At 46.2% G+C, this 14947-nt stretch overlaps 1 protein-coding gene across 4 annotated transcripts in view; it reads left to right on the top strand.

The window, feature by feature from the left end:
• The window catches only part of LOC128350976 (galactosylgalactosylxylosylprotein 3-beta-glucuronosyltransferase 1-like), a 117870-nt gene that overhangs the window by 55345 nt on the left and 47578 nt on the right, over nucleotides 1–14947 (top strand). For 2 of the 4 annotated variants that reach the window (XM_053309964.1, XM_053309961.1), the window contains exon 2: nucleotides 7491–7595. The exons of 1 other annotated variant lie outside the window; for it this stretch is intronic. The gene's annotated coding sequence lies outside the window, so the exon portion shown is untranslated. Of the gene's footprint in view, nucleotides 1–4445; nucleotides 4464–7490; nucleotides 7596–14947 lie in introns of those variants that run through there. One more of the 4 variants, XM_053309962.1, reaches the window with a different exon arrangement.

Here is a 14947-nt window from a genome sequence, read left to right as displayed (position 1 = left end):
GCGGCAGGCACTTGTGAGAAAAAACCTAAGTATAATGTAGTATGTTGGGGGGCGGGGGTGCAGGGGGGGGCGCCATTTCAATGCTTGCCCCAGGCACCGTTTTCCCTAGTTACGCCTCTGAGCGGCGGGTGTGGACAGTGGCGGGGCAAAGAGCGATGGGGGCCCCCCAGGGCAGAGGCCTTCCAGGAGGCCCGACAAAGGTTTGCGTTAAAAACTTTTAAAGGGGGGGCCTCGTATTGGGGGGGGCTTGTGGTGGGGGGCCCCTCCGAAGCCCTTCAGGTCCAGGCACCAAATTCACCTAGGTGCGCCCCTGACAAGCTTGCACAGAACGAGGAGTACATCTGGTGTGAATGAGCTTTGAACAGTCCTGTTGGAGGACCTTGGATGGACTGTGGAGCCTTAAATAGTCCTTTGGATGACATGGCACAATTTTACTGGGAAGTAACAAGGAAATGACATGGAAATGACATCCTCCTACCTGCTCCAAGGTGCAGTTATGGCCTTAAATATCTTTGCAAGGCTGTTGAGCTGCAATCCTATGCACGCTTACTTGGGAGTAAGCCCCATTGAATGTGGTTGGATTTACTTCCAGGTAAAGTATACCTAATAGGCTTGCCTTACGTGAAAACATTTTTAAAATCTGGAGAATTGCTTTTCAGTTTCAGGTTTTGGAATGGCTGCACTCTTGTTATTTGTTAGTCTTTCATATGTTTTTATTGTGCAATACAGTGCTTAATTTTTCTAAAAATTAAAACACTTTGGGCACTCTAGAAAAGTAGAATCAAAGAGTTTTCACGGAACAAACAGGACTGGCGTGCAGTTGGAGGGCCTGGTTGTTATCATTGCTCCTGACCTCATACAAGCTCTGGCAGAGTGACAATTCTCTCGTTTTTCTGATGGGATCCTGCAGCTTGTATCCCTCACTGGCACAGCACTCATGCACAGTTGAGCCCTGGCACACTGCAGATAACACAGGTCACTTGTGTATCTGTGCAGAGCTGCATGTTAACTTCTTCCCAATGCACCAGAAGGCAGAAAATCTGCATGTTCCAGCTGATAGCCACAGGCATGCTTTTAAACAGACACAAAAATCTCCTTCAGGCTATCACATTAAGTTCACATAACAATGGAAGAACAGTGTAAGAAGCCAACCCATAATTAGAGAAAGTCTCACAGCTTTCCTACTCCCACTCAATGGTTGGCTTCCCCATTCTGATAGATTCCTGATGACCAGCTACCGCAGTAGCCGCCTTCAGCTGGGCCCCATTCCCACTGTCAATAGGATGACAAGGGATAAACCATAATCCCAAGCAATATTTTAAACCTGCTCTGCTTAATCCCATGTAGCCAGTTTGATTCCCCTTGTTCGTGGTGACCCATTTCAGAACTCAGGGCAAACATCTTGGCATGTATTACTTGCCCACTTGAAGAGTGTTGGCAGACAAAAGTCTTCTGAATTTTATTTTAGTTTTAATATTTCTGCTGCTCTGTTGTTTGTCTTAGGCTGGATGCTTAGATGTTTCTGTGTTACAGTCTGGCATCCCTGGCAATCATGTATTCAAAAAAGTTTAGATTGATCCACAACTTTCAACTTAATTTTATTTATTTATTAGGATCCACACAGCATTATTGCCTATTCAGAGATGTGACATGGGTGCCTAGGGGAGGGGCTGTAGCTCAGTGGTAGAGAACACACTTTGCATGCCAAATATCCCAGGGTCAATCCCCAGCATCTCCAGGTTGGGCTGGTTAAATTTCTATGTGCCATGGCTCTCTGGCGCCTGGGATTTTGTCAAGCCTTGGTTTAACAGCTTGTCTACAGGAAATGATGTTGTGGAGGGTCAGTCTTGGGGTGGTGAGAATAATTGTCCCCTTTCCTAAGCAGAGATTGCCTTGATTTGCATTTGAATGGGTGACTATATGCCAACTGAGCGAAGAGGTACCTTTTAAAAGTGGTGATTCTCTCTATTATTATTATTATTATTATTATTATTATTTTATTACATTTATATCCCGCTCTTCCTCCAAGGAGCCCAGAGCAGTGTACTACATACTTGAGTTTCTCTTTCACAACAACCCTGTGAAGTAGGTTAGGCTGAGAGAGAAGTGACTGGCCCAGAGTCACCCAGCTAGTTTCATGGCTGAATGGGGATTTGAACTCGGGTCTACCCGGTCCTAGTCCAGCACTCTAACCACTACACCACGCTGGCTCCTACACCACGCTGGCTCTATTTAGCAGGAGGAGAGGAACTGGCCCTATCCAACCTCAGCACAGCATCCCTCCAGTGGCTGTTGCTGGTGTCTATCTCATGTTTCTTTTTTAGGTTGTGAGGCCTTTGGGGACAGGGAGCCATTTTATTTATTTATATCTATGTAAACCACTTTGGGACTTTTGTTGAAACGTGCTAAATAAATATTTGTTGTATTTGTATATTCCCCTTAGGGGCTGGGGAGGGGAGAGTAGTAGAGCATCTGCTTGCATGAAGTAGGTCCCAGGTTCAATCCCTGGAATCTCCCATTAGGGCTAGGAAGGATTCCTGACTAAAGCCTAGAGAATCACTGCCATCAGTGTAGGCCAGGGCTAAACAACTTTGGCCCTCCAGATGTTTTTGGACTACACCTCCCATCATTCTCAGCCACAGTGGTTAATAGTCAGCGATTATGCTCCCATAGAATAATCCGATGTAGGCCAACATCTGCAGGAGACTTGAAGTTAGAGTTGCCATGCCCCCTAGAATTTTGGGTTTCACCCAGATTTTAAGCATCTCACCCAGATTGCTTAGCCCACCCAGATTCGCCTGGATTCCAGTTTTCATTTTAAACAACAACAAAAAACTTAAGCTCCAGCCCTTGTGGGAGTGGAATTATGGAGCAAAACGTGCAGTCACTATTCTGCTCAAAAATCATTTTCAAGCCAATTTACATAATATGCAAATTAGGCACCCAGATTTGGAAAGCCAGAATATGGCACCCTTCCTTGATGTTGTTCAGCCCTGATGTAGATAATATTGGAACAATGGTCTGACTTGGTATAAGGCAGCTTTCTGTGTTCCGAATTCTCCTGGAACTTTACCACTTTACCCAACTGGGGACATGATGAGGGAGAACCGGATGATTACCCTGGGAAAGAGACATGTGGGTTGCATGCAATTTCCAAGTAATGACTGCAGATCTGTTGCACAAAGACAGCATTGTCTGGAAAAGATCCAAAGGCACCTTTTGCTGTACCTAAGTGTTTGAAGCAGGCAGGCGTTCTCACGGGGTGGAAATGGTGCAAAACACTTCAAGAGGGCCCAATACCTGACACCACATCACAGCATCTGGCAGCGGTTCTGAGAAAGTGGGATGTGAAGGAATGAGGGAGCCACACGGAACTGAAAGTTGCTCCTGATTTCAGGGAGCAGGAAGAGCAGCTGCCGAACACCACGGATACCGGAGTTGGCATGAATTATGCATCTCTTGTTTTAAGAGAGGTCAGCCTCATCAATAATGGAGGGAAGGCTCCCTGCTCTGCCTTCTGCATGCATCTTCCCACACCAGCAGCTCATGAAATCTGCATGGACATCTTCAGCGTGTTCAAGGGCCGGTAGAGAGGGAGGCTGCAGATCAGGAGGCTGCCGAGCGGATCTGCGGCAAATTCCTGTGCATATTTACGAGGCGCTCTGAGTGAGCACTCTGTTAATTTGTACACACCTGATGAGATGCTTTCATGCATTAGCCCACACATGTGCTCTTGTCTATAATGCAGCGTACTGCAACTCAAACATACATGCAGGACTTGCACTGCCTTTGGGCATCACTGTCTTCTTACTGCTGCTAAATTTTAAGCCACACCTGCTATCAAACCAGCTATCTCTGGAGCCTTTGAGAACTTTAGTTAAAGAGCAGCATATAAATATTTGTCGTCGTCGTCGTCGTAGTAGAAGTAGTATACTACTTTGTACCTGTTTTATTAATTTTGAAACTTGCCCTGAGTAATAGTGCACTGAATAAATATTTTTATTAACAATGATGATGATGGCCAATCTAGAGGCTTCATTTCCCCTATAAGTCTCAGGTGCTGATGATGCACAGTAGGCCTGTGCAAAGATTGGGCTTCAACGAGTCAGAGCCAAATTACTGCACATTGTCCTTGGCCCTGTGCAGAGGCTGCCACTCCTACGTCTGCGTATAGTGGTCCTAGGCACAGCACCGGGGAGGGAATCCCTTTCTTAAAGGGAAGCATTGCTGCGGGAAGCCCCAGGGATGTCTTAGAAGGTGCGCAAGGTGTGCTGGGAAATGTAGTTCTTCCCAGCGCTTTGCCCATTGACCTTAATGGTGAAAGTGTTGGGAGGGACTATATTTCCCAGCACTCCCTGCACACCTTTCTACACACCTTCCAAGACATCACTGGGACTTCCCATGGCTTCATTTTCCTTTAAGGGTCCTCCTTGGTGCTGTACACAAGACCGCTCTGCATGGAGGTAAGTGGGGAGAACAGCTGTCTCTGAGCAGGGCCAAGGATGATGTGGATACGATTTGGTTTTAACCCTTCAAAGCTTAATCTTTTCACAGGCCTAATGTACTCCCCTGTTGCTTGCTGTGCCTGAGGTTAGCCGTGAGATCTTGGCACCCACAGTCCTCCAAGGCAACTTACTAGGCTGTTTCGGATCCCAGAATGCCTCACACAGTGATGTCTCCTTCCCACTGAGGCAGTGCAGTTTCACAAACTGACGCTGGAGGTTTGTGCAGTTGTATAAAGAGAAGCTTAAAACAATGCCACATGGAAGCCAGTGGTGGAGCTGCACTAGGAAGACCTGGGCACAAATCCCCACTTGGCCATGAAGCTGATTGAGTGGCCTTGGGTCAGTCAGTCCCTCTCAGCCTAACCTACCTCACCTGGTTCAACGACATTGTCATGCAATAAAATTCTTTTCCTGGCACATTATCATATTTGGCAATCTCTCAAGAAGATAAGGCAAAAGGCAAAAGGCATGAAGGCCACATCTCAGTTAACATGCAGCAACCCTGATGGCCAAGTCAGCCAATGTGTCTGCTGGCTCATCTGATGTATGCCTCCCTCTCCACTTGCGTCAAGAACAGAGGCCTTGCTCCGTGCCCCGCCCCAACCCCTTTCTTCAGAAGTTGAGCTGGGTGGTGGGCATGAGAGGCAAAGCCTTTCCGGTCATGGCACTGCACAGGGGCAACCTGCTCACAAAGCAGGGCAAGACAGTTGCCTCGGCGATGGGGAGGGGCACAGGGGCCACAAGTGTCAGAGTCCCCTTGCCACATGCCCCTTCCCTGGCTGGCTTGGTGGCATAATCTGAGAGTGCTCGTGTGTGTTGTTTGTGTGTTCTCGTGGCCTTTTGAGCACCCACGCATTGGGAGACATCATCAGTGGCAGAGCCAGGTTGAAGGCAGCCTGGGTGCAAATGTTGGAGCACCTCTCCTCCCCCTTGCTCATTGTTTCTGACCTCTGCTGCTTGGCTCCCCCTGCCACGTTTGCTTGCTGCTGCTTCCTCCCTTTGCCCACCACGTCTTCCCTCACTAGAGTTGCCACACACCCCGGAATTTTGGGTTGCACCGGGATTTTACGCATCTCACCCAGATTGCTTAGCCCACCCAGATTTGCCTGGATTTCAGCTTTCTTTTCTTTTCTTTTCTTTTTTCTTTTCTTTTCTTTTCTTTTTTAAGCTAAGCTCTAGAAGCAGAGTTATGGAGCAAAATGTGCAGTCGCTATTCTGCTCAAAAATTATTTTCAAGACAGTTTACATAATATGCAAATTAGGCACCCAGATTTGGAAAGCCAGAATATGCCAACCCTCTCCCTCGCTCACTCACAGCGTTCTTCTTCCCCCTCATGCTGCCCTGCCTGCTTACACAGGAACATAGGAAGCTGCCATATACTGAGTCAGGCCATTGGTCTATCTAGCTCAGTATTGTCTTCACAGACTGGCAGCAGCTTCTCCAAGGTTGCAGGCTCTCAGCCCTATGTGGAGATGCCAGGGAGGGAACTTCAAACCTAGATGCTCTTCCTAAAGTGGCTCCATCCCCTGAGGGGAAGATCTTACAGTGCTCACACTTCTAGTCTCCCATTCATATGCAACCAGGGTGGACCCTGCTTAGCTAAGGGGACAAGCCATGATTGCTACCATAAGACCAGCTCTCCTCTCCTAGGGGACTTCTTCCCCCTCACACCACTTCGCTCGATGCTCCTTCCTCCCATGCCGTGCTTACTTGCTGCTCACTCGTCGCTTCCCCCCACCCCTTCCACTCACTGGGCTTTTCTTTGTTTTCTCCCCACGGCATCCCACTGCAGCATGGAGTTTGGGTGAGCACAGTGGTGTCAGCTGGTGCAGAGTTGGGGTGAGCACAGCAGTGGTGGTGAGCAATCTAGCAGACAGGAGAGGCAGAGAGGGCAGCCCTCCAAGGCCCCACAGCTCATGTTCTTAGGACACACATGCCCCATTGTGGCAACGCCCTGAACATCATATTTGCCTCAGGAAGCAAAATGTCTTGGATCACACCAGCACCACAACTTTGAATGCCTTCTCCTTGGCCCTGTTTCTCTCTGCCTTCAGATGGGTGGTGAAGACCCTGCTTTTCTGGGAAAGACTTTGGGTAGAGTGAGGTTAGGCTGCTGCTTGATCTGATATGCTATGGTGTGGGGTGAGTGGAGGGTTTGTGCTGTTTTATTGAGTATGGCTGGATTCACACGATCACAAGGATCCTGGTTATCTATCCTGGTTAAATGCTGGTTAACCAGAGTGGTTTGACCAGGATTGCCCTGAAATTCTGGGTTCACACGATCAGCTCCACTGGTCTCACTAATCCTGATTAATTTTTTAATCCTTGTGATTGTGTGAACTCAGCCATCATAATTTACTTTTATATTAATTGTGCTGTTTTTAACTTTGTAAGCTTCCTTCATGGTCCTTTTGGCCCCAAAGAGTGGGATATTGACAATAAATAATAATTATCTTTTGAGTGTAGAAACAAATGGTAAGTCATGAACCTGAGACGAACATGTGGCAAAACTCTTGTGTCATTCCAGAATCTCACACTAAATTCACCTTTGAGCTTCTCTTACCATGATCTCTACATAGAAAAGAAAGCAGAGGGGATATATTTGTAATGCAAATGAGCATTCTTACCAATATAGTTTTTTTTTTTAAATTCACATTCCAAACAAATTTAAAGCAAGAACAGCTTTAAGCTCTATGTGAAAATGCCTTCAGCAGCCTTTCATTTGACCATTTCCACATTACAAAGATGCACATCGAAGCCCATTTTCTGCCCACGCCCGTCTGAAGAATGAGTGGATGGTACAACATCAGAAATGGCCCTCAACCACTAGCAGTAAGTTGGCAAAGGTATTTAACCATGCCAGTAATGCCAAACTCTGGATGAGAACGATTTCACCAGATGCTCTGTGGTATTTCTTTGGGAAAGGGTGGCAAAACTGCATTTGGGTATCTATCACACCCTTTACTCTCTGTTCTTCTCTGTAGCACCCTGAAGACTTGGCTCCTCTTCCAGGGATGTAAGAAACTTAGGACGTCTGGCCCCTAATGCATCCCAGGAATGCAGCTCCTGCCCAGAAGTTTGCATTAAAGGTAATCTCAGGACTTTTTCTATGTAATCTCAGTACCCACTTCTATGTGAGAGCCAGCGTGGTGGTGTGGTTAAGATAGTTGGACCAGAACGGGAAGACCCGAGTTCAAATCCCCGCTCAGCCATGAAGCTCACTAGGGCTGTTCTCACAACCAAAAGTGAAGTGGGAGACATCGCCAACCTTTGCATGAGAGGCAAATATTGGCACCCTCCCAATATTTGATTGTGTGTGAGATAATAGTAAGGGTGGAGCTCATCTGTCAACCCTAGTCAGGTAGGAGGATTTTTCCTCCTATCTCAGTAAAAGGCTGGCGATGGGATGTGGATAAGACGTGCTTGTCCTGTTTGGCCGGGACTTAACAGACAAGCAAACTCCCCTCCTCCACCCTGACTTCTCTTTGCACACAGTCAAATATCAGCTCCTGAACTAGGGTTGGAGAGGTCTCCTAGCTTACTTCTGGTCATGAGAGCAGCTTCACTGCACAACTCTGGGCCAGCCACCTCTCTCTCAGACTAACCTGCTTCGCAGCGTTGTTTTGAAGGTAAACATATGCACATCACTCTGGGCTCCTTGGAGGAAGAGTGGGATATAAAATGGAAAGATAAATGAGATGCTCTACCACTGAGTTATGGCCCCATCCCCACCTCACCATGCAATGCCTTTGATGTTCTACCCCAAATCCCTTTGGAAGTGCTTGGAAGAGGTGTCTTTTCCCTCCCAAGGACAAACTACATGTGTTAAGTTGAGCCCATGATTGGAACTGGGTTTTTGTAACATAAATTGCAAATATGGGGGACAGGACCATCAGGATCGGGGGAGAGGACTTTAACCCATTGCCTGCCACACGGTCCCAATCCAAATCCCACCCCCATTGCTGGTTGCTCTAGGAGGAAAGCACCAGTCGGATCCAATTTAAGCTTTCCTCCTGAGGCACACAGCACCCAAAGGGGCCCAACTTGGATCAGGAATGTGGCAGCGGCAAGGGGTTAAAGCCAAGGCACGAAGCCAAGACATGGCCCTAATTCTCATTCTGCCCCCCCTTCGTGACCAATATAAAAACCAAGCACATCAGCCCCAGTCTCAGGTTTAAAATGTGTAGATGGAACTCCCTGGCATGAAATAGAGGTTTCCTTAAGGAAGTCACTTCTCGGCTTGCACTCCAGCAGATTTTTGAAATGAGGATTGGCTTTTAAGTGGAGAAATATCAATTGTTGATGAACCTGGCTTCAGCTGCCATGACATTATCACATATAATCAGGTGGGCAATGATGCTAAGAAAGAAATACGAATATTAACAAGAGAGCAAGCATAATACAATGTTCCTCATACAGCCACACTGTCAGTTCTACCCAATTAAACTTGAGAATATGCCTGATACACAGATCACAAATGCACACAGGCATATACGCGCTGTTGCCACCCATCCCTGGGCCCCGCTTCCCACTGGTTAAGCTATAATTTAAGGTTATAACTTTCTGTTGGTTTAGAGATTCCCAGGACATGGTGTGAGGGCACCTGATACAGCCACCTTGCTGAACAGGTCTTGGTCTGGTCAGTGCTTGGATGGGCGATCTTGCAGGGACCTCATGTATGTTGCCTTAACTCTTGTGATGGAAGAAAGGGGAACTATACATATAATAAATGCATAATTATCCTCAGGGCCATAGGGGGCTTGCCGGTAATCCAGGGACAGGTGAGGTTGCTGCTGGTGGCCCTTCCAAATACTGCCCACGTGTGCTCCAGTCATGCTCCCTATGTTGACATCAGGCACACACTGATGCAGGGGGTATGATCAGCACCAGGATGTGGGCATGCCATGCCTCACACACTCCCAGCCAGTGTTTCATTTGCTTTTCATGAGGGGAAGAAGGAAAGCACCCAGCAGTTGGTAAACAAAGCTGGGAGCAGGCAAGGAGCCATGTGTCTCCCCTTCCTTGTGCTGGCCACACCTCTTGCATTGGTCTGTGTCTGATGTTGATGCAAAGGGCATGGCCAGCACAGGGAAGAGGGAGTGCACGGCCCCTCACCCACTCCCAACCGGTGCCTCCTTAAAGCTAAAGCACCCAGCTGGTGAACGTTCAGAGTGTTCGGATCCAGCCAGGGGCATAGCTAGGGGAAAGGGGGCCATGTTCACCCCTCTCACTGGTGGCCCCTCGGAGTGAGGGAGATAATGAAGAAAATAGGGAGGGGTGGAGCCCTGGGGGGCCCGTGTTCTTTGAACCCATCCGCTCAATTATAGCTATGCCCCCGGACCCAGCAGCCAGTAAACAAAAACACCAGCCAGGAGTGGGTGAAGGGCCACATCTCATCCTTCCAGATGGCTGCTTTGTTTGCCAGCAGGGTGCAAGAAGGGGGTAAGGAAGCACTCTAGGGAAAGGGGGTGTTGTGGTGTTCCACAGACCCCGGTGGCCCAGGGACAGTTGTCCGCCCTTGTCCAATGGTGGCCACATCACTGATTGTCCTATAATAGTAGCTGTACTTCACTGTTCAGACTTAAGCTAGCTAGCCATCTGCAGCCCTTGAAATGGAAAGCTCTGCTCGACATTTTTCTTTTGTGTTCATGTATACGCCTTTAAATTCATATTTTCTAGAATCAAGAGACATCCACCTCCTACTCAGAGATTTAACTTCCAAAGATCTGGGAAGAGGGCTGAAACCTGAAGAATGACAACTTTTGTTAGACTGTTCACACTAACAAAAACCTTTAAAAGGCTGCTGATTGCCAGATGCAGTTCTTTATTCTAATCTGAAGCAATACAAAATTCTGTTCACTTTACAATTATGCCTTGAATCCAAGATCTTCCTTTCATCTATCTGTACGACTGATACTAGGGAAAACAGTTCTGATGCACAATTATCTAGTTGCGTTGGCCGCAGGGGCATTTAAGGTATTAAAGTGAGGCCTCTGTTTTGAGGCAGAATCTGAAACTTTTAATTACAAAGCTCTGCTGTAGATATCTCTGTATAAAAGAAAAACAGAAGATTGATGGATGAAATTAAACAGAGACATGTATAATTGGAAATCGGCTCAAGAATCTTACATGCAGCATATTGAAGGCATCCATCATGCAGCCAGTGAATGTTGTTATAGGTATTTAGCCAAGAGGTCTGCTGCAAGTGGTAGCAAAATAGAGACAGTGAGGAGAGGAGAACTCAGAAAGAAAGAAGAAAGGTGATGAAAAGAAACAGGAACTGACAACTTAATTCAGGTTCCAGTTTGCAGACTCTCTCCAATTTCCACAATTTCCACCATCTCTTCCTCCTCCAAGATGCATTTCAATCCAGGTTCTGATGTGGTTTTGGCATGAAATTGTTGCTCTGATATACATGTACTGGCAGAGCAGGGGCAGTACAACCCCATTAATCCTCCTGGATCTTTCATAGTTTTCAATACCATTGACCATGGTGTCCTTCTGGAGTACCTGTCTGGATGGAGTATTGAGGAAACCACACTCAAATGGTTCTCCTTCCCGGAAGATAAATTCCACAAGATGGTGCTTGGGAACTTTAGTTCTGTACCTTGGCATTTATGCTATGTAGTTCCCCGGGACTCTTTTTATCTCTCATGTTCTTTAACATCTACATGAAACCTCTGGCTGTGGTTGTCCAGGGATTAGGGGAAGGCACCATCACTATGCTGTTGACACCCAACTGTACGTGCCATGTGCACATGCATCGGCCATTTATGTCATGACGCTGAACAGGGCTGCAAGGAAGTGCATGAACCAGTTTGTGTACATCCCTACTGCACAGTGCCAGGGGGATTGTACAGAGTGTTCAGCCTTGGCCAAAGCGTCACACAGGCCCATAAACAGTTAGTCAGGGAGCTGCACTGAGCGTTGATGGGGGGCTGCCACTGGTCCCCAGGCCTTACAATGAAGAACACTACCCTCAATGATCAGGCTTGCAGCTTGGGAGAATTTTTAGAGCCAGCCTCCTTTCTGAATGCCCAAGCAGCCTCTGAGACTCAGTTTGGTTGGTACACCACCTGCAGTAGAAAGAAATGACCTTGTCACAGCTGTCTGTGCTCTAGAGATGTCTAAGCAGAGGTTTGGCCTGGTTATTGTGTCTGGGGATGATGGGAGTTGTAGTCCAACAGAAGCCAGGGACTGAAAGTTGGGATTCTTGATCTAGATTTACTGTGAGACAATGCACACGAGGATACCAGAAACTTCAGGTTCTGATTCATATAGCTAACAGGAGCACATTGCTATAAACATTTTGCACTTACTTTGTTGGATCTACATTAGGTTCCATTCACTTTTGGAGTGCTATGAATCTCAAAATGGCCTGTAGGGGGGCAGAGCATCTGAAGCATTGCCTCTCCTTCCTTATAGGCCTGCCTATCTACTCAGAATTTCATATGAGGCTCTTCTCTGGGTCCCTCTGAGGTGGCTGATGACCAGAAATGGGGCCTTTTCTGTGGTGACGCTTCATGGAGCAAAAAAGCACCTCTTTATTTTCACTGCTCAATCTGTAGGTGGCAAAAATCAGGCATTTTCAGTATTTTTGAGGAGACGATTTTTCAAAAGTTTTTTTGGGGGGAGGTCTTACTGACAGCAAGACAGATGCTCTTTTTAAACTTAACACCATGTCCATGCAGGCAACAGTGGCAGAAGTGCTAGGGGTGTTGCAGTCCTTCCAAACAGCCAGCTATTATTTTTTTTCCCAGAACACAGAGGAGAATGATGTCATGAGGGGGCGCCATTTTCCTCCCCAAAATGTACTGAGGAATGATGCGACATCACAACCCTGAAATCGGTCTACTCATTCACATGACCAACAGCCAAAGAAATTTAGAAAGGCTCCAGCAGGCTAGGAGGAGGGCCCAACCTGAGTAGGAGAGCCAGGTGTGCTTACAAACATGAAGGTAAGAGGAGGGGAGAGTGGTTATGTGCACGGCAGCAGCAGGGCAGGACAGGACTTTTCCTCCTACCTTGGTAAAATGCTGAGGACAAAATCTGTATAGGGCATGCTCATCTTAGCCAGCTGCCACCTTGCACCTTATTATTCTTCCCTCCTTCTGCCTTCATGTTTGCAAGCAGATGACTGCCAATTGGAAGCCACCCCAGGTTGGGCCCTCCTCGTACCCCACCAGCAGTCCATGTGAACAAGCCTAGTTTTCACAAAATTGTTCAGTATCAGTAATATCAAAATAATCCGTTTCGGACACAGCCAGGTTTGTCGCTAGAAGAGAGGCACTGCTCTATGATCGAGAATCTCCTTTCAGATTAATTCCCTCTACCTTACATAAAATCTTGTTATGGAGATACACGTGGTCAGTTTGAACTGGCCAGAACTGTAAGATGGCTTGTTGTCATTACAAACTGCTCCGATCATACTCTGCAAAAGGCTAGACATATTTACTTGGATACAGGTGCCAGCAAAGAAGAGCCTCTCTAAATTTCTGCTTCAGCTGTTGGTTGCCTATGAAGAAGCCCAGTGCAGAATTGGATACCTGGTAGAAGCTTGTGGTCTACATGCTTCCACCAGGAAGGTCCTGTCCACAGATAATGGATGGTGATGATGATCGATGATGATGATGGATGAACTTACTATGCCATTCTGAGCAAACTACAACATGGGTTTATTAAGAATTAGAACATAAGAGAAGGCCTGCTGGATCAGGCCAAAGGCCCATCTAGTCCAAAATCGTTCTTCACCCATTGCTAACTAACCAAAGAGGCATCTTTCAAAATGGTGATTATCTTATATTTAGCAGGTGGAGAGCAACTGGCCCTATCCAACCCCGGCACAGCATCCCTCCAGTGGCTGTTGCTGGTATCTGCCTTATGTTGAGAACTTTGGTTGATGAGTGGTATATAAATATTATAGTAGTAGTAGTAGCCAGCCAGCCGGGTGCATCAGAGAAGCCGGCAAGCGGGGGAAAGAGGGCAACTGCCCTGACCCATTAGTGTTCCTAGCACCTTATTCTACAAGACCAGCTTGAATGATATATCTTATTCCAATGCCAGGCCCACAGTTCCACTTTCCCTAGACCTTCAGAGGTGAAGCCACCAAGCCAGCATATACACATACAAGTGTATGCACATTTCTCTATACAAGCACTGAGATGTTGGGACACATATGTGTGTCTTTTCAGGTGTCACCAAATCAGCCCTTTCTCCTTGCTAAACACAGAGCTGCTTTAGCCTTATTCTGCACTGTCTGAAAGCACTTGCTCCAAGCAGCTCTCATTTAATGAGCTCTGAGCAAAGTGCTCTAGAAGACGGCGGTGACGACGCGGAGTCCATCATGTAGCCACTCTGGCCACAATCCAACACAGAGACAAACACACTTCTCTCCAATTATGCCAGTTGCTTTAAGCATGCCTAACTCTAAGTAGGCGTGTGGGTTTCTGGGTTTACCACTACAAGTGGAATGGTGCATTTAGTAAAGAGGTAAATTTGGGCATATAAGTATCATGTATGCAAGTGGTCTGATTCCAGGGATGCATATCTTTGCAGGAAAATGAAAATGTGCTGGATAAAGTTACATGACTCCCTCTTTTCTGCAAGGGTGCTGTTTTCCAAGTTGTGGCCTGCTCGTTGAAATCAGTTTGCCCCTATATATGTACAACAACAATCTTGTGATAGAGTTGGCAGGAAGTAGTTTATCATCATTATGAACCATGAATGTGTTGTCCCATTGCTTTCCATAATTAATCTGGAAAGCACTTTTGTACACAACTGCTTTCCCTGCATCACTATTAACTGTTTTGCCCTCTGCTTCTCATAATGAGTGACGTTGTTTGGATTTCTTTCATTTCTGATATATTTAAGCAAACGCACACAAAAGCATTTCCCTCTGCCAGCTGTGGATTGTTCTCTGTTGTATTTTGTTTCTTTAATCATTTTCTGCATTCTCCAGATTCTAGTTTACATCCATTGTTTTCCATTTGTCTGTTTTTATAAGAAGTAAAATGCCTTCTCTGTTCTTCCTAACTCCTAGCAGAAGTTCTTTCAGTTTTGCAGACCACCATTTTTGTTAACTTGTTTACTTGGCCTTTCCTTTAGCATCTGTTAAATTTTTAAAGTTAATTCTTGGTCTTTTACCCTGCCAAACAAATTTAGTTATGTCCTTTTGCCATTGCTTAAAACAAATTAAAGTATTAATTATAGGAATAGTCTGAAAAAGAAACAGCATTTTAGGTAAAACATTCATTTTCACAACTGAAATTCTTCCCATTAAAGATAAGTTCATTCTAAACCATCTTTGCAAGTCGATTTTTACTGTATTCCATATTTTAGTATAATTATTTGAAAACAACAAAGAGTTATTATTTGTCAACCAGACGCCCAAATATTTGATTTTTTTCTCCACTTTCAGTTAACTTATTTCAAAAAGTCTGTC

The sequence above is a fragment of the Hemicordylus capensis genome, chromosome 3, assembly GCF_027244095.1.
Source record: "Hemicordylus capensis ecotype Gifberg chromosome 3, rHemCap1.1.pri, whole genome shotgun sequence".
NCBI lineage: Eukaryota > Metazoa > Chordata > Lepidosauria > Squamata > Cordylidae > Hemicordylus > Hemicordylus capensis.
Note: the sequence above shows the minus strand (reverse complement) of the source record. Positions and strands in the feature narration are given on the sequence as shown.